The 20,490-nt window shown below is 43.9% G+C and overlaps 1 protein-coding gene across 8 annotated transcripts in view; it reads right to left on the bottom strand.

Annotated features, from left to right (window-relative positions):
* Positions 1-10,971, bottom strand: part of Celf1 (CUGBP Elav-like family member 1) — a 69,552-nt gene extending 58,581 nt beyond the window's left edge. For 2 of the 8 annotated variants that reach the window (XM_041637511.1, XM_041637513.1), the window contains exon 1: positions 10,820-10,875. The gene's annotated coding sequence lies outside the window, so the exon portion shown is untranslated. Of the gene's footprint in view, positions 1-10,819 lie in introns of all 8 variants that reach the window. The other 6 variants (XM_041637510.1, XM_041637512.1, XM_041637518.1 and 3 more) reach the window with 5 other exon arrangements.
* Positions 10,972-20,490: the final 9,519 nt, after the last annotated feature.

Genomic DNA, 20,490 nt, shown 5'->3' with positions numbered 1-20,490 from the left:
CCCCCCTACAAAAGTTGCTTACATTATTGTCACAAAATTGCTTGAGGCTTTAAAATACTCTAACTTCAGGAGATAATGACTTAAAGTCATAGAATGTCAATGTTTTCTTCCTCTTCCTAGTCCTTAACCCTAAACTGTTTCAAACATAAAAAGCGACTCTACCAGATAATTTATCACTCAACAAATATTTAACTCTATGCAAGGCCCTGATATTAGTAAACAGGGGGACTGTATTTCCTTTGTGCACAGCATTCAGTTCAACACCATACACATACTACACCCGAGCATAAGGGAAAAAAAGCAAACAGACCATTTATGAATCTTCTCTTTGGACGTAATTTATTCAGAAAAACAAAGTGGCTCTCAACACAGTATGTATACTTACAAACACACTTTGGTCTAGTAACAAACATCTTATAGCTTTTTATAAATTACAAATCTATACTTTACTCATTGCATACAAATCTACTTATTTAATTTTAATTTCTGCTCATTAAAAGGACTTTTCAAAGGTGGGGTGTAATGGAACAAGTCAATCTCTATTTCAAGGCCAGCATGTTCTAGCTACATAGTACATTCCAGGACAACCAGAGCAACATAGTGAGAACCTGTCTTAAAAAATAAAAAAAAAAAAAGAATCTTCACATTTCTCTGGTCTTTCTACTTAAAAACAAAACAAAATAACAACAACAACAACAACAACAAAACCCACCCAAATTCAAAGGAAGACAATCAAATTAGAAGTGCTAAACTCTCCTTTTCATAACCTCCCTCATTAACATTCCTCAAAGAGAAAAACAACACTGACGTTCCCATTACAGATAATTTATGAAATTACTAATTAAACCCACACCATAGAGACTCCATCAACTGAGCACAAAGCCACTCATCCTCACCCTTCATTTAAAGCCTCAAGTGACACTCAACCTACATTACTGTGTTCCACTCAAACCATCAGTATTTAAAAGGACATAGTGGCACACACCTTTGATCCCAGCACTTGGGAGGCAGAGGCAGAGAGATCTTTGTGAATTCAAGGCCAACCTGGTCTACCAAGTTACAGGACAGCCAAGACTGTTACACAGAGAAACCACCCTGTCTCCGAAAAACAAAACAAAACAAAACAAAAGAAATAGGGACCTAGCAGGGGTTGGTGGCACAGGTTTGAAATCATAGCTACTACAGAGAACTAAGGAAAGAGGATTAAGAGCTCAAGGCCAGCCTGGAAAATTGTTGAGATCCTGTCCCAAAACAAGTAAAGGAAGAGCTTGGGATATTTCAATTAGGTATAGGCTTATCTACCACATGGGCAAGGCCCTGTGTTCCTTCATTATCACTAAAAATAGGGAGCTGTGGTATTTAAATGTAACTGGCCCATAAGCTCATAGGAAATAGCACTACTGGAAGGTGTGGCCTTGTTGGAGGCAGGCTGCCTTTGCTCAAGCTACTCTCTGTGTAACCCTCAGTTCACTTCCTGTGCCTGCATGCTGCCATGTCCTATTATGATAATGGACTAAACCTCTGAAACTGGTAAGTCACCCAATTAAATTTTTTCCTTTATAAGAGGTGCCCTGCTCATGGTGTCTCTTCACAGCAATAGAAACCCTAAGACAGGAAGGACCTAACAAATAAATAATCTTTTACTACATAAATAGCACCTGTGAAATACCCTTGAAAGTCTCTCATGCATCTAAAACTGACTCTATATTCATAACCAGTATTGATTAATCAGGAAGAAATCATCAGCTAATAAACGTCAAATGACTATAAATTCAAGTTGTCACCACTATCCTATTATCCTTCTACCCCTTGGTCCCTACAAGCCTTTTGCTCAGAAGGCAGTTGGAATAAGCCAAATAGCTAATAAATAGCACAGGGTTTTCCATAGTACTAACCCACTCCAACCTAGCTAACAGTCAGCAGCACCACCACCACCAAGACAGAATTTACCCCGGAAGAGAAGTGTATGACTACAGTGTGGGGAAAGGAGATTAGTGGAGAAGAGTGTATCCCACAAAAGATATAAGCACAAAGAAACCGGGAAAGGGCACAGTAAATTATCTGTACAAAACTACCAAAAATTTTAATATAGATATATATCCAAATAAAGATGGGTCAAAAAAAAAAAAAAAACCCAAAAAACCTGTCCACTCAGAGTAGACTATTAGCTACCCTACCTTATACATTATCACCAAATACCACATGTTCCTCTATCTCTGCTAGAATTTGCTTTCACTCACAGGAAACAAAAAAAGTAAGAGAGGGGGCTGGAGAGATGGCTCAGTGGTTAAGAGCACTAGCTGCTCTTCCAAAGGTCCGGAGTTCAATTCCCAGCAACCATATGGTGGCTCACAACCATCTGTAACAAGATCTGGCGCCCTCTTCTGGCTTGCGGGCATACATGGAGGCAGAATGTTGTATACATAATAAATAAATCTTTAAAAAAAAAAAAATTCAAAAAAAGTAAGAGAAACTAGCCACAGTTCCTAATCTGGAGATTCTTTTCTGAAGAACAGCAATGTTATGTAAGTCAAACAACTGACCTTACAAAAACTGAAGACAACATTAAAAACTGAACAGCTTGCCAGGCCGTGGTGGCGCACACCTTTAATCCCAGCACTCGGATCTCTGTGAGTTCGAGGCCAGTCTGTCTACAAGAGCTAGTTCCAGGACTGGCTCCAAAGCAACAAGAAACCCTGTCTCGAGAAAACAAAAAAAATAAATAAAATAAAATAAAAAAAGAAAGAAAGAAAAGAAAAAGGGAAAACTGAATGAACAGCTCTGAAAGCTGGGCTTTGGAGTAGCACTTTTACTACCCAACTTTAATTCCAGCACTCCTGAGGCAGAAACAGGCTGATGCCTGTGAGTTTAAGGCCAGTCTGGTCTATAGAGTAAGTTCCAGGACAGCCAGAGCTACAGAGAAACTCTGTCATGAAAAACCAAAGAGAAAGGTTGGGGGTGGGGGGGTGAGGGAGGTAGGGAGGTAGGGAGGGAGGGAAGGAAGGGAGGGAGGGAGGGAGGGAGGGAGGGAGGGAGGGAAGGAAGGAAGGAAAGGAAACCTCCAAGCGTAGAAGTAAATCTATAACAGCCCTAATAGAAAGGCTTGAGAGTTCAAGGCCAGCCTGAATCAGACCGGGCTACATAGGAAAACACTGTCTAAATGAGAAGAAAAAGAAAACCACCACCTATATGGCTACAGTAAAAAAAAATTAGCATTTAGCATTCATCCCTCTCAGTCTGTGAGATCCAAGTTTTTGTTTTTATGTGAAGGAGGGATGGGTGATGGTGGTGTTTTGAGCCAGTCTTGCTATGGAAATGAGATCCACCTGCCTCCACTTCCTAAAATAAATAATTGTTGTTGGGCTTTTTTATGTGTGTGTTTTGGGGTTTGAGGGGTGAAGGTGGTTGTGGTTGTTGGTGGTGGTGTGTGTGAGTGCGCGGTTTGAGATAGGATCTCACTATGTGTAACCTAGGTTGGCCTCAAACTCAAGAGATCTGCCTGTCTCTGCCTCCCTAGTACTGGGATCAAAGGCCATGTACCACTACACCCAAATCAAGTTTTAAAAGGGGCAGAAGAAACTGGCTGTCACCATACAAGTCTAGTGAGCTGAGTTTGACGCCCAAATCCAAATAAAGATGGAAGGAAAAAACCAACTCTATCATAGAAACCAGATGTCCTGATCTCCTTACTCAAGACCTGGCACAAATACAAACAATTTTAGATAAAGGTAAAGATTTTATCAAGAAAAAAAACTTTTGCTGGGCAGTGGTGGAGCAAGCCTTCAATCCCGGCACTTGGGAGGCAGAGACACGCGGATCTTTGTAAGTTCGAGGCCAGCCTGGTCTTCAAGAGCTAGTTCCAGGACAGGCTTTGAAAGCTACAGAGAAACCCTGTTTTTCAAAAAAACTTTTTAAAAAAGGAAAAAAACTTTTGCCATGGTGGAATATGCATTTAATTCCAGCATCAGGAGGTGGAGGCGGGTAGATCTTTGTGAGTCTGGTCTACAGAGCTGGTTCCAGGACAGCTAGGGGCTGCTAAACAAAGAAACCCTATCTTGTAAAAACAGGGGTGGGGGGGTGGGGTGAGGGTTAAAATTACCTAAAATCTAATCCCTAAAACTAAAAAAACTCACAGAGGGAAAAATTTATGTTCACTAGATTTGATAATAATGTAATGGATATGACAGCAGGCCAGATACCAAAAATGAAAAGGCAAGTTAGATGAGATCAAACTTAAAAACCTATGTGGTTCAAAGATCCCAATCAGCCAGGTAGGATGATGCACGCGTCTATAATACCAACAGGCATGTTTGAGGTCAGCCCTGGTGTTCTATACAGTAAAACTTTTAATAAAACAAAAAGCAGCCTATCAAAAATGAAAAGCGGCCGGGCGGTAGTGGTGCACGCACGCCTTCAATCCCAGCACTTGGGAGGTAGATCACAGGCAGATCTCTGTGAGTTCGAGACCAGCCTGGTCTACAGAGCTCGTTCCAGGACAGGCTCCAAAGCCACAGAGAAACCCTGTCTCGAAAAGCCAAAAAAAAAAGAAAAGCAAGCAACACCAAAGGGGAAAATATCTGCAAATCATCATAAGGAGTAAATTAAAGTAGTTCTTTTGCTCCTCATCATAACAAACAGAATCCAGGCAAGGGACTGGCTGCACCAGTAAATGACAGCCCACCCTGAAGACCAACTTTGATTTAAAGGTATAAACAGTGAGTGAGCACGGAACAGCCTATATCCCAGAGCTCAGGGATCAAATAGGAAGATCAGTCCCAGCTACACACTAAAACTTTGTTTCAACAATGTGTGTGCATGGGGGGAGAGGGGGACCCCTGGGCTAGCTCAGTTGGTAGTGTTCATCTAGCAGGCATGAAACTCTGGGCTCAATCCAGCAGCAAGTTATTATGTATGTATGTGGGTGTGTCACCCCAGCACTTGGAGACAGTGAATGAGAAGTAGTTCAGGTCATCCCTAGCTCTACCATAAGAAGTTAAGGCCAGCCTGAAATACAAAAGACTAACTCGAAATCAGAACAAAACCAAAAGGGGAGGTAGGGGCCAGAATATAACAGAGACCAGGCTAGGCTAAATAGCAACATCACAGACAAACAAAAAAATAGAGGCAAGAGCAGTGGGTCAGGGGTTAAAGGAACTTGCTGTTCTTCCACAGGACTTAGGCTCAGTTCCTAGTATCTACATGGCAGCTTATAACACTTGACTTCTTTTTTTTTTGTTTTTTTTTTTTGGCTTTTCGAGACAGGGCTTCTCTGTAGCTTTGTAGCCTGTCCTGGAACTAGCTCTTGTAGGCTGGCCTCGAACTCACAGAGATCCACCTGCCTCCCGAGTGCCACCACCTGGCCAACACTTGGCTTTTAAGGACACCAGGTACAGATGTGGTACACAGACATATGGGCAAAAACCATACATATAAAATAAAATAAATTTTAAATTTAAAATAAAGGCCAAGTTGTGGTTGTACATGCCTTTACTCCCAGCAGAAGCAGGTAGATCTGAATTTGAGGCCGTCCTGGTCTACAGAGTTAGTTCCAGTACTAAAAACAGAGAAATTCTGTCTCAAAAAAACAAAAACAAAACAAAAAAATGAACAACAACAATGACGACAAAAAACAAAACAAAACAAGGGGCTGAAGCAATGGCTTAGCAATTAATGGTGCTTTCTGTGCTCTTCCAAAGGACCAAAGTCCAAGTTCGGTCCCCAGTTACTTACACAGGACAGAGAGCTCACAACCAACTCTAACTCCAGCTTCAGGGCATCCAGCACCCTCTTTTTGCCTGCATGGGCAGGTACACACATGTGTCATACACAGATACATACTCATACACATAAACAAAAATAAATCATAAAAGCAAAATTAGTGTGGCTACTAAAACATAAAGTCCAACAAGATGACTCAGCAGGTAAAATACTTACTGCCAAGCCTGATGACACGAGTTCCTGGACCCTCTTAGTAGAAGAAAAAACTGGATCCCAAAAATTGTCTTCTGGCTTCCTTTCAACACTGTACCATGTCAAGCACACACCTACACATACATGTACAAATTTTCAACAAAATCACAGAAAAAAGTATTGTAAAGTACATAAAACTGGAATGCTTATCACTGCTGATGGGATTATAAAATGACAGAGTCGGTTTGTGAAGTTGCTCAGTTCGTGGAATACTTGCTTTACATACACAAAGCTCTGGGTATTGGTTCAATCCTCAATGCCACAAAAATCTGAAGAGGTGATGCACCTCTGACATTATAGCATCTGGGAGGTAGAAGCAAGGAACCAGACTTTCAAGGTCACCATCATATTTACAGCAGATTCAAGACTAGCCTGAGATACAATGATGACTTTGTAATTAAGAGCATTTCCTGCTCTGCAGGAGTTTAGTTCAGTTCCCTGCACCCACATCAGATAGCTCACAACAGCCTGTAACTCTAGCTCCAGAGGATCCAATGCCCTCTTCTAGCTTCTATGGGTACTTGCACACATGTGGCATAAATATTCATATTCTCTCTCTCTCTCTCTCTCTCTCTCTCTCTTTCTCTCTCTCTCTCTCACCCACGCATGCACACGTGCACAGCATTAGGCAGAGGCAAGCAGATCTCTGAGTTTGAGGCCAGCCTGGTCGACACAACCAGTGTGAGCAACATAGGAAGACCTTGTCTCAGAAAAAAACAAACACCCTGAACCTCAAACCATATCTGGACCTATGGACTCAAGCATTTAGGATAAGGGATGGTCAACCTATAAGCAAAAGAAACAAAAGAAAACTTGAACAGGCCAGGTGTATTTCTGTAGCAGCAGCACTCGAAGGCAGATCATCCTCATCTATACAGGAAGCTTGAGGCTGGCCAGGGCTACAGACATGGCAAAGATGGCACAGCAACAAAACAGTAACACCAAATTTAAAACCACTCAGTTGTGTGTTTTTAATGGATAAATTCTATGGTATATGAATTGTATTACAATAAAGCACTTTTTTAGAAGGCAGATGAAAGAACTTAATCAAATCCTTATTACTCACTGGTTTCAAGAGTACAGAGTTTTATGTTAGGAAGACCCAAATCCCTGGGCAGAGGAGCCCGTCTATGTATGACAGCTGTTTTTTCCCCAAGCTATCACGTTATCATGTAACAGCCTAGTTCCTTATTAGGTCAGGTCTCCCAGTAAAACAGAGTTAAAGAAGCTACAGTACAGTAAAAAAAAAAAGGGGGGGGCACTAAATTTAGTACCCACAGTCTATATTTGGCAACAGAGCCCTAATCATTTAAAAAAAAAAAAACACCCAATGGACATATATACAACAAATGTTAGGTCTCTGTTAATTCCCATCTTACTCTTCTGACCCACTCTTTAAGTAAAGGAGGATTTCTCTGCTCCTATACTGGAGCATCTACTAGCCTATCTCATGAGCAGAAAATATTAAATACAAGGCATTATTTAAATTGTGTCTGGGGGCTTAGAGGACCTGGGTTTGAGTCACAGTTCCTACACAGTGGCTCAAAACCATCTGTAACTCCACCTCCTAGGAGCCCCACACCCTCTTCTGATAACCCTGGGCAGTAGACACATGTGGTGTACACACAAGCCGGGAAAATAACATATGCTTAAGAATAAAATGTGGGTGGTAAAACAACCAAGCCAAGTGGGCGGTGATGGTACCTGCCTTTGACCCCAGCACCTGGGAGACAGAAGCAGGAAGGTCTCTGTAAGTTCAAAGCTAGCAAGGTCTACAAAATGGATTCAAAGACAGCCAGGATTATTACAGGCAAACTCTGTCTCAAAAAACCAAAACAATCAAACAAAAACAAACAAACCAAGCCTAATCCCTACTAGTAAGGCTTAAAACTATCACTGCCTGGTGAATTAATTACTCCTGTAATTCTAGCACTTGGGAGATAGAGGCAGGAGGTCAGAATTCAAGATGGCAGGGTTGGGAGGAACCATCACCTAACTGATCAGGATAAATCTACTATGGTAAATAATAAATATATATAAGGCAGGCAAGGGGACTCACATCCCTAACCTAGCACTTGGGCAGCTGAGGCAGAACTGCCGTGAATTTCAAGGCCAGTCTGACCTACAGAAAATGAGGCCCCTGCCCCCAGGAAAAAGAAAAAAGATGTGGCTAGGACAGCAATCAGTGGTACACAGCATGCCTATCACCTGTGGGAGCCCATGAGCTTCCTTCCCAAAACCACAAAAAACAACAAAAAATGAAAAGCTGGAGATAATAAAGACAAATTTTGGAAGATGTGGTAGTATACACCATAATTCCAGCACTTGGGAGGTAGGCCAGTCAGGACTACACAGGAACACCATCTTTAGGGGGTGATGGAGGTATAAAATTGTAAACTCACCCACCAAATTTAACCATAACCTCTGAAGGGTAAAATTTCAACCAGGCAGTGGTGGCACATGCTTTTAACCCTAGCACCTGGGAGGTAGAAGCAGGCGGATCTCTAAGTTTGGGACCAGTCTGGTGTAAAGAGCGAATTCCAGGACAGTCGGAGCTACAGAAAGAAATCCTGTCTCAAAAAACAAAACAGAAAGTTAAGATTTCTTCCTAATTGACTTACTTATACCTTTCATAATGAACCTGCAACTTCTGTATTAAAAAGAACATATGGGGCTGGGCAGTGGCGGTGCATTCCTTTATTCCCAGTACTTGGGCGGCAGAGGCAGAAGGATTGCTGTGAGTTCAAGACCAACCTGGTCTACAGAGTGAGTTCTTAGGCAGTCAAGGCAGTTACAGAGAGGAAACCCTGGGGAGGTGGGATATGATATGCCAGGCAACGTTGGCAACACCTTTAGTCCCAGCACTTGGGAGGCTGAGGCAGGAGAATCTCTGTGAGTTAGAAGCCAGCCTGGACTAAAAAATTCCACAACAGCCAGGGTTTCACAGCGAAATCCTGTCTCAAAAAATAATAAACCAAAAGAAAAAAAGGAAAATAAACAAATCATTCTGGTTTCAATTTTCACTATCAGCCCACATGTACATTCACAGGGAATTGGAGCTAACACCACGTGAGACGGGCACCAATTCCTAGAGAATTTTAAAAATTAAAATAAACTAAAGATCATAATGAAAGAGTTATCTGACCAACTACTAACCAACTGCAAAAGGATTTTTTATAACATAGTCTAACTTCAAGCCCAGAGCCCTTCTCATTCCATCATATCTTTAAGGGCAAATGAGCAGCACCATTACTCATGATAGCAACTGCTGCTGTGTTTAATTTTAAAAAAAAGAAACAATGTCTTTTAAAAGCACCAGTGCTAAACTGAGCAATAGTGGCGCACACCTTCAATCCCAGCACTCGGGAGGCAGAGGCAGGCCTGTGAGTTTGAGGCCAGCCTGACCTACAGAGAGAGTGTTCCAGAACAGGCTGCAAAGGAAGACAGAGAAACCCTGTCTCAAAAAACAAAAACATACAAACAAAGAGAGTACTTGCTATAATAACCTCGAGCAAATAAGTCACTTTACTTTTGAAGGGCATCAGAAAAGCTCTCTGTGATAACCCGTCCTAGCAAAGGTAAGAATGAATGACAGAAGTGGAGACCTACTCTCTAGAGCCAAGAGCCATTCTTAAGAGAACAGGTGGTTGAGAAGGAACCAAGAGGAACCAGAAGTTTGAGGGCTAAAGCAACAGCTGAGAATTCCAGCTTTGCTTTACTAAAAACAATCTTCCCAAAGTCATGCTTCAGAAGCCACGGTCTCACACAATAAAGCTAAAACACGAAAATTAAATCAGTGTATACAGCTGCAGTTTGTCCATTCTAACCTCCGTGATTTCCCAAGTACACTTTTTAATGTCAAAACCAGAAAGAAGTCCATTTGAAGATACCTTCATACACAGTAAGGATTTAAAGAGAAAATGAAACTGTGGAAAAGTGCGATTAAAACCTCTTCAACTCACAGACTCGAAGACTGCGAAGACACCTTTTAATTAAATGTGAAGTTCCTCCACGCACTTTAAAACTCATCAACAGCCTTTATACAGCATTAACTCTAAGGACCAGAAAGATTCCGCTTTGCTAAACAGGCAAATCTCACACTTTCCACCCGGGAACCAGTCCCTAAACCTATGAGAAGCTCTTTAAGAGCACATGCAATGGTCTAAGAGAGTTAAACATCCTGCCGGAACGACCAAAACCAAGACACCAACCGACTTGAAACCCAAAACCTGGTACCTCGCGAAGAATGCGCATTCAAGGGCTGTCCGCGCTCCTGGGTGCAGATTCGAGCCCGGCTACTAGGCCTTGCCTGGGAGAGCACCTGATGTGGGGGGGGAAGGGGGAGGGCGAGCCAAGGCGGATCCGGTGCGAGAACAGGGAGAGCTCCGGAGCTGGGAGAGAAGCGCTGCCTTCCAGGGGCGGGAATCTGGGGCACCCCAGGGGTGGGCACCAAGAACACGTGGGGCGACAGGGTCACGGAAGAGGCGTCTCGGGCAGACAGCTGGACGCTCACACAGCGGACCCACAGAGGAGGACTCGAGTGCGGTGCTGGAACCAAGCCCTCGGGGCCTGGAGAGTGAAGGCAAAGGGCAAGGGAGAGGGGCAAGGCCACGAGGAGGGCGGGTCTCCCGGGGAGCAGGGGCACGCGCCGGGAGGACGCGACTGGGCCCCGAGTCCCGAGCAGTAGGCGGCCTGGTCCCCGGGGTGCGGGGAACCGGGAGCGACCGCGCCCGGAGGGCCCTGTGACCCGCAGCTGCCCGAACCGGACCCACCCCGCGGCGCCTCCCTCCAGCCTCCCTCTTCCCTCCCTCCACCCCGCGGCCCGTTATCCTGCGGCCGCCGCACTCACCAGCGGCTGCACCTGAGCCTGCCGCTGCCTCAGCTGCTGCCTGCGCCTCCGCAGCCGCCGCCGCCTCGCTGCTGAGGCCGAGTCCCGGGGGAGCCTCCGCGTCCCGCCGCCGCCGCCTCTGCCGCTGCCGCCAGAGCAGAACACCCCAAAATGGCGGCACTTCCGGCACCTACCACCCGCGGGGAGGGCCGCGGAGGAGGGGCGGGCGGCTGGGGGAACGTACCACCGCGGCGCCGCCCGCTCGCCCGCCCGCCCGCCCGCCCGCGCCGACCCGACAGGAGCGCCGCGCAGGGGCGGGCCGGGCCGAGTGTCGGCGCTGCAGCGCCCCCTCTGGCTGAGCCGTGGAGGAGCAGCCGCTCCGAAGCCCTGGGGGCCGCGGGCGGAGCCCTCAGCCCTGGGAACTGCAGGGGCGCATCTCTTTGTCTCAGAGCTGTGCTAGAGGGAACTGAAGTTCTTGTCTCTGCGCACCGCACCTCCTGGACCTCTGGCGGGCAAGCACCGCTCCTTGGCTCTAAAAGTACTCATAAATAAATATCTGATAAGTGAATGAGCTGAATGTTGCTTGCTAGCCCTGGACACGGGGTACACTCTCCTTTTTGCACGCCAGCATCCAGGCAACTGCATCCAGGCCTTCCTTCTTTGCTGGTATGTGGAATGTGTGTTGCAGGCTTAATGATTTAGGGAAGTGCCTTGTACAGAGATCTTGATCAGCGGTGAGTGTGCGCAATCTGTCAAAAATCCCTGCGGCACCAGGAAGCTTATAAGTAGTTTATTAAGAGACTACCCAGACCAAACCTAATCTTCCTAAGAAAAAAACCCAACAATTTCTTTTTTAAAGATTCCATTGCCCTCTCACCCTTCTAAGATTCAGGATTCCTAACCTGGGTCTAGATGGATTCACATGGTACAGTTTGTTGTTTATTACACAAAATCTAGACAATAAAATGTGAGACAATAAAATGCAGATGGAGAGACAAAACTTAGTTCTAGGAGGTCCCGACCCCAGGCTCCATCAATTTACAAATTACTCATGGGGCCGGTGCACTTGGGAGGCAGATGCAGGCAGATCTCTATGAGTTCTAGGCCAGCCTGGTCTACAGAGCGAGTTTCAGGACAGCCACAAAAGCTACACAGAGAAACCCTGTCTCAAAAAAAAAAAAAAAAAGAAAAGAAAAGAAAAGAAAGAAAGAAAGACAGACAGACGTTGGGCGATGGTGGCGCACGCCTTTAATCCCAGCACTCGGGAGGCAGAGGCAGGTGGATCTCTGTGAGTTCGAGACCAGCCTGGTCTACAGAGCTAGTTCCAGGACAGGCTCCAAAGCCACAGAGAAACCCTGTCTCAGAAAACCAAAAAAAAAAAAAAAAAAAGAAAGAAAGACAAATTACTCATGGGTTGGCAACAATTTCTCTTTATCACTGGCTTCCTAGAGCAAATGATGTGTACACCCACAAATTCCAATTATATTCTACCTTGCCACACACACACAGCAGACCTCCAACCAGAAGCCTAAGTTTTCACATGTGCACGAACAATCATGGTTTGGTTTGGGGAGATAGGGTTCTCACTATGTCAGCCACATTGGACTTGAACTCACAGGAATCCTCCTGCCTCAACCTAATTATAAATGAGCACCATTGTGCTCTGAGAAATGTCCACCTTGTTAGTTCGTTCCTTTTTTTAAAAATATTTATTTATTTATTTATTATGCATACAATATTCTGTCTGTATGCCTGAAGGCCAGAAGAGGGCGCCAGACCTCTTTACAGATGGTTGTGAGCCACCATGTGGTTGCTGGGAATTGAACTCAGGACCTTTGGAAGAGCAGGCAATGCTCTTAACCACTGGGCCATCTCTCCAGCCCTTGTTAGTTCATTCTTATCTGACTTCCATATTTTATTTTATTTTATTTTATTATGTTTGAGTATGGGTGTTTTACCTGCTGATGTCTGCCTCACATGTATGCAGTACCTAAAAAGTCCAGTAGAGAGCTTAGGACACCCAGGAACTGGCGTTACAGACTGTTTGGAGTCACCGTGTGGATGCTGGGAATTGAACCCTAGTCCTCTTGGAGAGCAACCAAGAGGTTGACTCTTAACCACTGAGTCATCTTTCCAGTCCCAAATAAATGTGATTTTAAAAATTAAAAATAGTAACTGATGTTACTAAGGGTACAAAGGGAGAAAGTAATAAAGGGTTCTAGTAAAGTTATTCTTCACAGTTTTCAAACTTTCTGCCTTCTTGTCTTCGTGTCTTTTGGTTGACGGAAGTAGGGCTAGAAATGGGAAGTGAATGAGTGACACAGAGAAGCCAGAGCGGCTAGGAAAGGTGGAACCCCAGCAGCACAGACACTGAAACCAACACTTCAGCAGTGGGACCTCCTGAAACTAAAAACCTCTGTAAGACAAAGGATGCTGCCAATAGGACAAACTGCAGCCCATAGAACGAGAAAAGGTCTTAACCAGCCCCATGTCTGACAGGGCTGATTTGCAAAGTATATAAGGAACTCAAAAAACTAGACATCAAAAAGCAAATAATCCCATTTTAAAATGGGATACAGATCTAAACAGAGAATTCTCAACAGAAAAATCTCTCTCTTTTTTAATTATGTCTACAACATTCTGCCTTCATGTATGCCTGCAGGCCAGAAGAGGGCACCAGATCTCATTATAGATGGTTGTGAGCCACCATGTGGTTGCTGGGAATTGAACTCAGGAGGTCTGGAAGAGCAGCCAGTGCTCTTAACTGCTGAGCCATCTCTCCAGTCCCCCCAGAAGAATCTCAAATGACCAAGAAATTATCATTATTAATTTTTTTTTTGAGACAGGGTTTCTCTGTAGCTTTGGGACTCGCTCTGTAGCCCAGGCTGGCCTCAAACTCACAGAGATCCGCCTGCCTCTGCCTCCCAAGTGCTGGGATTAAAGACCTGCACCGCCACCACCCAGCCTGACTGAGAAATTCTTAAGGAAATGTTCAACATCTTTAGCCGTCAGGAAAATACAAATACTGTGAAATTCCATCTTACATCTATCAGAATGGCTAAGATCAAAACCACAAATGACTGTTGATGTTGAGGAGTATGTGGAGCAAAACACTCCTCCGTTGCTGAAGGGACTGCAAACTTGTACAGCCACTTTGGAAAACAATATGGTGATTTGTTCAGAAATTGGAAGTTCATCTACCTCAAGACCCAGCTATACCACTCTTGGGCATTGTACCCAAAGGATTCTCAATCATACCACAAGGACTCTTGCTGAACTATATTTATAGCAATTTTATTCAACCTGGAAACAACCTAGATGCCCCGCTACCAAGGAATGGAGAAAGAAAATTTGGTACAGTTACACAACGGAGTACTACTCAACTGTTAAAACCAATAACGTCATCGAGGGGTGGTGGTGCACACCTTTAATCCCAGCACTTGGGAGGCAGAGGCAGGCAGATCTCTGTGAGTTCGAGGTCAGCCTAGTCTACAAGAGCTAGTTCCAGAACAGGCTCCAAAGCTGCAGAGAAACCCTATCTCGAAAAACAAAAAACAATAAACAAAAATGACACCATGAGATGTGAATGCAAATGGATGGAACTAAAAAAGAAATCATCCTGAGTGAGGTAACCCAGACTCAGAGAGATAAACATGTTATGTACTCACTTATAAGTGTATATTAGCTGTAAAGTAAAATATAATTATGTGGCCAGGTGGTGGTGGCGCACGCCTTTAATCCCAGCACTTGCATTTGAGAGGCAGAGGTAGACAGATCTCTGTGAGTTTGAGGCCAGCCTGGGCTACAAAAGTTAGTTCCAGGAGGGCTGTTACACAGAGAAACACTGTCTCCAAAAACCCCAAAACTATATATTAATAAATATTTGCATATTAATATTGTATATAATATTTGTTTTTACATAAGTATAATGTTTAGATATAATATATTAATATATTTTTGCTTTATTTATTTATTTTTGGGTTTTTCGAGACAGGGTTTCTCTGTAGATTTGGATCCTGTCCTGGAACTAGCTCTTGTAGACCAGGCTGACCTCGAACTCACAGAGATCTACCTGTCTCTGCCTCCCAAGTGCTGGGATTAAATGTGTGTGCCACCACCACCTGACCTATTGCTATATTTATATTGTACTATTTATGATTATAATTATATAAAAATATAAATATATGTACTCATGCTGCAATCCACAGACCCACAGAAGCTAGATAACAAGGAGGGCCCAAGGGGAGATGCATGGAACCCCTGGGGAGGGTAAATAGAAGAGATCCTGTGGGTGGATTTGGGGCTGGTGGGAATGGGAACAGGGATCAGGTTGAGGGATGAATGGAGGGGAGAGCACTGAAAGAGATGGCTGGAAGGGGGTGCATTTCAGGGTCAGGTTGAAACCTGGTGCAAGGGAAATTTGCAGGACTCTACAAGGACTCAGCTAAGACTCCTAGCAATAAGGGACATGCAGTCTGAACTGGCCATCTCTTTCAGGCGAGACTTCTTCTAGTGGAGGGACTGGGATACCAACTCAGTCCCACAACCTTGATCTAAAGACTGCTCTGCCTATGGGACATGCTGGAGTAAGGGTGGTAGAGAGAGTGTGGGAGAGGCCGGCGAATGACCCATGCCGTGGGAGTGAGCCCACCTGACACTGCCTGGAGCTCCAGGACCCAGAGGTTAGATGGCCCAGAGATCTCAGAACCAACACTATTGGAGAAAAAAAAGTCAGCGTAATGACGCCTAGCGACATTCTGCTATACTCATAGATTGTTGCCTAGCCCATTCAAAGAGTCTGAACCAACAACTAGGGAGCCTGCATGGGCCTGACTTAGGCTCGCTACAAATATGCGACAGTTTGTAGCTTGGTACTTGTGGGACTCCTAACACAGGAGTGAGGGCTGTCCCTAGAGCTTCGACTGGCTTCTGGGAACCCATTCCTCATGCTGGATTGCCTTGCCCAGAGTTAATACAAGGTGAGGTGCTTAATCTTACCAAAATTTGATATATCGTTGAATAGGATTAAAAATAAGATTAGATACATTAAAAACAGAATGACAGTAAAAGGAAGGAAGGAAGGGAGGGAGGGAGGGAGGGAGGGAGGAAGGAAAGAAGGAGAAGCTGGGCAGTGGTGGCACACACCTTTAATCCCCTGGGAGGCCTGCCCCTTTCTCAACAGAAACTGAGAAGGAATGGATGAGGGAGGGAGCAGAGGGGAGGTGGAGGGAAGAACAGAGGGAGGGGAAACTACAGTCAGGATGTAAAATAAATAAATTAATTTAATTAAAACAGGATGTCTTCTATAAAGAACTTTTAGTTCCTCATCTTCACAAAAGAGAACTTTCCTCCACCAAAAAGAAATTCAATCCGCCGGGCAGTGGTGGCGCACGCCTTTAATCCCAGCACTTGGGAGGCAGAGGCAGGTGGATCTCTGTGAGTTCGAGACCAGCCTGGTCTACAAGAGCTAGTTCCAGGACAGGCTCCAAAACCACAGAGAAACCCTGTCTCGAAAAACCAAAAAAACCAAAAAAAAAAAAAAATTCAATTCAAAGAAGAAAAACAGAGGGAGGGATTGTTCCCTTTTTGTTCATGGATGAATCCGAAGTACTGGAAGAGCATGTGAAACATTGACTGTGTTGTCTTTCTCCCCTGGGTTTATGTAGTCCACACTGCCCTCAAACTCATTTCACAGCAGAGGACGGTCTTCTATTCCTGTTTCTTCTGCCTCTACATCCCAGTGCTGCTATAATAGACACGAGACACCAGAGCAGGTCAGCTTTTTGAAAACTATATCTTCATTGAAATGGCACACTTTTCTGAGCATCCTTGATGGAAAACACGGGTTACCAAACATTGAATAGGATTGTATTGTAGGTGCATTAAAAAAATGATAATAAAATAAAGGGATGAAGGAAGGAAGAAGCCAGGTGGTGGTGGCACACTCCTTTAATCCCAGCACGCAGGAGGCAGAGGCAGATGGATCTCTGTGAGTTAGAGACCAGTCTGGTCTACAGAGCAAATTCTAGGACAACCAGGGCTACGTAGAGAAACCCTATCTCAAAAAAACAAAAATAAACATAAGAATTCGAGGAGACAAATGGATCTCTATGGGTTCGAAGCCAGACTGGTCTACAGAATGAGTTCCAGAACAGCCAGGGCTACACATAGAAACCCTGTCTTAGAAAAAAAGAAGAGGAAGAGGAAGAAGAAGAAGAAGAAGAAGAAGAAGAAGAAGGAAAGAAAGGGAGGGAGGGAGGAAGAAAGAAAAAGAAAGAAAGAAAGAAAGAAAGAGAAATCGAAGACTGGAGAGGTTGACTCAGAGGTTATGAGCACTGCTGTGGATTATGCTCATTTTTAATACTAAAGCTGATTGACAGATAGCAGCAGATCAGAAAGCAATTGGATTGGACAAGACAGCCTGACATGCATGACACAGGGAGAATACTGGGAGAGAAGGGTGGATGGAGGGCAGTCACAAGAGACACCAGTCAGCTGCTGAGCAAGCAGGAGGTGTAGAAAATGAGGTTATGCGGCAGAATGAAGATTAAGAAAAATGAGTTAATTTAAATGTAAGCACTAGTTAGTAATAAACCTGAGCTATCGACGGAACATTTGTATTTATATAAGTATCTCTGTGTTTATTGGGACCAGGTAGTTGGAATGGGAAAACTCAGTTTACAGGTGGTACCCAATATGGGGCTTTAACCCATGACCCTGAGATTGAGAGTCTCATGGTCTACCGACTGAGGTAGCCATTTACAGAGCACCCATTTTTGGAGAGGACACAGGTTTGGTTTCCAGCACCCATATGGCAATTCACAATTATAACTTCAGTTCTAGGGTCCAATGCCTTCTTCTGGTCTTCTTGGAAACCATGCATGCATGTGATACAGAGACACACATACAGACAAAACACCCATATACATAAAATAAATAAATAAAATTTAAAAGAATAATATGCTGCTAGCTGGGCATGGTGGCACACACCTTTAGTCACAGCACTGGGGAGGCAGAAACAGGTAGATCTATGTGAGTGTGAGACCAGCCTGGTCTATACAGGGAGTTCCTGGATAGTCAGATTCATTGTGAGACCCCGTCAATCCCCCCCAATATAGACACTAAAATGTCATTTATACACTTTAGATAGTTGCTATATGAGTTTCACTGTTAAGTTTATTCCATGTTTCAGTTTATTATGAAAATGCTTACAGGGCGGTGGTGGTGGTGCATGCCTTTAATCCCAGCATTTAGGAGGCAGAGGCAGGCAGATCTCTGTAAGCTCGAGGCCAGATTGGTCTACAGAACAAGTTCCAGGACACACAAGGCTACACAAAAACACAAAAAAGCCCAGTCTTAAAAAAATAAAAAAAGAAACACAACTCAAAACAAAAGAATTATCTTCTTGGGGCTGGAGAAATGGTTCAGCAGTTAAGAGCAGAGGATACTTTTGAAGGGGACCCTAGTTTGGTTTCCAGCATTCACAGGGAGGGTAACAAGCACCTGTAACTCTAGTCCTGTGGATTCTAACGCCCTCTTCGGCTTCCTTGGGCATTACATCCAGGTGGTGCCAGGCATGCACTTAGACAAACACCCACGTGCGAGCTTGAACACACACATATACACACACAGTTGTTTTTTTTCTTGCTTTTACTCTTTGCTCTTTTTTAATTAATTTATTTTTATTTTATATAAATTGGTGTTTTGCCTGCCAGTATGTTTGTGTATGGGAACCAGGTCTGGAACAGTAGTTACAGACAAATGAATCAACTCTTCAGTCCTACTCTTTGCTCTTTTGGGGGCCTTCCACTCACCTCCCAAAGAAATACATGGAGACTTGTTCTTACTTATGAATACCTAGTCTGAGCTTGACCTGTTTCTTATCAGTTTTTTTTTTAAAGATTTATTTACTGTGTATACAGTGTTCTGCCTGCATGTGCACCAGCAGGCCAGACCTTACTACAGATGGTTGTGAGCCACCATGTGGGTGCTGGGAATTGAACTCAGGACCTCTGGAAGCTCTTAACCACTTGAGCCGTCTCTCCAGGCCCTGTTGTCAGTTTTTACCTTAAATTAACACATTTCTCTTCTCCTATGTATTACCTCTTGGTTTTGTGGTTGTTGTTTACCTTTCTTTTTTAAAATTTTATTGAATTTTTTATACATTTTTAATTGATATTTATTAAACTCTACATTTTTCTCTGCTCCCCTATGAGTGAGTACATGTGATAATTGTCTTTCTGTGTCTGGGTTACCTCACTCAAAATAATGTTTTCTAACTCCATCCATTTTCCTGCAAAATTCATGATGTTGTTATTTTTTTTCTGCTGTGTAGTACTCCATTGTGTAAATGTACCACATTTTCCTTATCCATTCTTCGGTCGAGGGGCATTTGGTTGTTTCCAGGTTCTGGCTATGACAAACAAAGCTTCTATGAACATAGTTGAGCACATGTCCTTATAGCACAATTGAGCATCCTTTGTATATATACCCAAAAGTGGTATTACTGGGTCTTGAGGAAGGCTGTTTCCTCATTTTCTGAGAAATCACCATACTGATATCCAAAGGGGCTGTAGCAGCTTGCATTCCCACCGGCAATGCAGAAGTGTTCTCTTTTCCCCATAACTTCTCCAGCATAAGTTGTCATCAGTGTTTTTGATCTTGGCCATTCTTACAGGTGTAAGATGGAATATCAGAGTTGTTTTGATTTGCATTTCTCTGATGACTAAGGATGTTGAACATTTCCTCAAATGTCTTTGAGCCATTTTAGATTCCTCTGTTGAGAGTTCTCTGTTTAGGTTTGTACTCCATTTTTTTTATTGGATTATGTGATCTTTTGGTGTCCAATTTCTTGAGTTCTTTGTATATTTTGGAGATCAGACCTCTGTCTGATGTGGGGTTAGTGAAGATCTTTTCCCATTCTGTAGGCTGTCGTTTTTTTCTTGTTGACCATGCCCTTTGCTTTACAGAAGCTTTTCGGTTTCAGGAGGCTCCATTTATTAATTGTTTCTCTCAGTGGTCTCCTGTGCCAATGCATTCAAGCATACTTCCCACTTTCTCTTCTATAAGGTTCAGGGTGGCTCTGGCTTTATGTTGAGGTCTTTGATCCATTTGGACTTGAGTTCTGTGCATGATGATAGATACGGGCCTATTTTCATTCTTCTACATGTTGATTCCAGCACTGCTTGTTAAATAAGCTTTCTTTTTTCCAATTGATATTTTTTGCTTTTTTATCAAAGATAAAGATGACGTGTGTTCGAAGATGTGTTGCTTGATATCCGGGTCTTTTATTTGGTTCCATTGGTCCTCCTGTCTGTTCTTTTTGTTTGTTTTGTTTTTTCTTTTTCTTTTTTTTTTTTTTTTGGTTTTTCGAGACAGGGTTTCTCTGTGGCTTTGGAGCCTGTCCTGGAACTAGCTCTGTAGACCAGGCTGGTCTCGAACTCACAGAGATCCGCCTACCTCTGCCTCCCGAGTGCTGGGATTAAAGGCGTGCGCCACCATCGCCCGGCTTGTTTTGTTTTTTCGAGACAGGGTTTCTCTGTGGTTTTGGAGCCTGTCCTGGAACTAGCTCTTGTAGACTAGGCTGGTCTCGAACTCACAGAGATCCGCCTGCCTCTGCCTCCCGAGTGCTGGGATTAAAGGCGTGCGCCACCACCGCCCGGCCCTCCTGTCTGTTCTTACACCAATATCAG

The sequence above is a fragment of the Microtus oregoni genome, unplaced genomic scaffold (genome assembly GCF_018167655.1).
Source record: "Microtus oregoni isolate MIOR12 unplaced genomic scaffold, Mior012 000053F_ref0000044, whole genome shotgun sequence".
Classification (NCBI taxonomy): Eukaryota; Metazoa; Chordata; class Mammalia; order Rodentia; family Cricetidae; genus Microtus; species Microtus oregoni.
This window is presented reverse-complemented; position numbering and strand designations above follow the sequence as displayed.